At 46.7% G+C, this 2,052-nt stretch overlaps 1 protein-coding gene across 1 annotated transcript in view; it reads right to left on the reverse strand.

Annotated features, from left to right (window-relative positions):
* BTBD11 (BTB domain containing 11) overlaps positions 1-2,052 on the reverse strand; it is a 233,773-nt gene that overhangs the window by 91,501 nt on the left and 140,220 nt on the right. The window lies entirely within an intron of this gene.

The raw sequence follows: 2,052 nt of genomic DNA on the forward strand, positions 1-2,052 counted from the left end.
ATCTATCTATCTATCTATCTATCTATCTATCTATCTATCTATCTATCTATCTATCTATCTTTACCAATGTTGAAATAGTCTTACTAAGAGATTCAGATTCCATGGCTTTTTCCATGATGGAAAACAAATGCTTTCGCAAACAAAGCAGTTTTTTACACTTCCAGACTGTTCCCATACTTTGTTTCTCCTAAGGTTCACGACCTTTTCTTAAAAATATTTATTTCTGAACAAAATCCTGACAATGAGCCCATGAGTGACTAAGGTTTGAGGCTGTTCCTCAAACAGTCGGGAGGCACGCCGACTGTTTCTGCGTTCTTTGTTGGTGGGGAGCCAGCCCTTCCGGGCCTTCTGGTCCAACCTCTTCATTTTGCAGAGGGGGAAAGTGAAGCGTGGTGTGGCTAAATGATTTGGCAGAAGGGACGGGGACAGGACCTGAACCCCGGCCTTTGACCTCCAGATCTAGGACTCTCTCCCTCACACCAGGCATTTTTGAACCTGAGACTTTTTTTCTTTTTGCCGTCAGTAACCTCTGTAGGGGTTAAAACCAGCCTTGAGATGCCTAGGTCAGAGGGTATGACAAATTAAATCACTTTTCTTGCATACATTCAAATTATCTTAGAGAACAGAGATGCCACACACACTTCTGGCAGTAGTGAATTCACGCGTTTGCCATCCTGCATCCCTTTCTGTTCAGGCCTGAGTTTTTCCCTGATGGTTGGGGGCATGCCTCAGGGTTATTTAATTGCATTTTTATTGGGGGGTCCCAGATCTCTAATTTCATTGGTATAGGGAACTCCTCTGTCAAAGAAGATGGGCCCCCATTCTTCACCCTCATGGTGTTGGGGAGTCACCAGAGAGGTTATGGCGGGCTTAGCTACTCGGCCAGGAAGTGTCTGTGACAGGACTCTAACCCAGGCTCTTCCCAGCTCAGAGACTGGCTCTCCTTCTGTAACTACTGTTGCTTTGGGGTATTCTCCCCACCCCTATGGTTGTTGCTTGTTTTGTTTGTGTTTTCCATTCAAATCACTTTTTTATTCATTTTAAGTATCTTTGGTTCCTTATCTAGATGCCTGTTTCCTTGTCTCTCCTCCCCAGCAGAATTTAGATTCCATCCAGGGCTGGGCCTTGGAATCATAAGTCTAGAGTTAGTAGGGACTTGAGACGCCCTCTGGTGTAATCTCTTCATTTTATAGATGTGGAAGCTTAGGCCCAGGAGAAATGACTTGCCTAAGATCACATAAGCAGGAAACCTAGAGGAGTGATTTGAACCCAAGTACTCTCACTCCAGGTTCTTTCCACTGTAGCCCATTCAGGTGGAAGGGACTGAAGAGGCACTCTACTGAGATTCCCCCCTCATTTTATAAATAAGGAAATGGAGATCTACTGGCAGGGACCTGAACCTGGGGTCTTCAGGCTCCAAAGCCAATACACTTTCTACCGTAACAATAACAATCACAGCTAGCTAGTACGTATGTAGCACAGTGCTTAGAAACATTATCTCGTTTGGTCCTCACAACAACCCTGGGAGGTAGGTGTGACTATTATTCCCATTTTACAGATGAGGAAACACAGAGGCAGACAGAGACTGAGTCACTTGGCCAGGGTCCGACATCCAATGAGCGTCTGAGGATTGGAACCCAGGGCTACCTGACTCCTGGTCCAGAGCTCGGCTCACTGTACCACCCAGATACCATGCTTTGCATCCCTGGTGCCTAGCCGCTGTACAGACATAAGGCAGGGCCTTAATAAATGCTTGTTGAATGCATGAATGAATGAATGAATGAGTGAATGAATGAATGGATCAAACCAGCATCATCCTGCCCACCAATTCTGGGGATTATTCACCACCAAGGTTTTCAGCGGCTAATTGGGAGCTAAGATAGACTACAGCTGAGACCCACCCACACAGCGGCGGCCCCCCGGGCAGGAAGAAAGCCCCGGGGCCCCAGCCCACTCCGCAGCACAAAGAACAGGTTTGCCTTTGGGATTAACGTCTCAGCCCCAGAACCAGATGACCTAATTTACAGTTTTTCCCAGGGCTGTGTGTGCACA

The sequence above is a fragment of the Vombatus ursinus genome, unplaced genomic scaffold (genome assembly GCF_900497805.2).
Source record: "Vombatus ursinus unplaced genomic scaffold, bare-nosed wombat genome assembly UNPS02003292.1, whole genome shotgun sequence".
NCBI lineage: Eukaryota > Metazoa > Chordata > Mammalia > Diprotodontia > Vombatidae > Vombatus > Vombatus ursinus.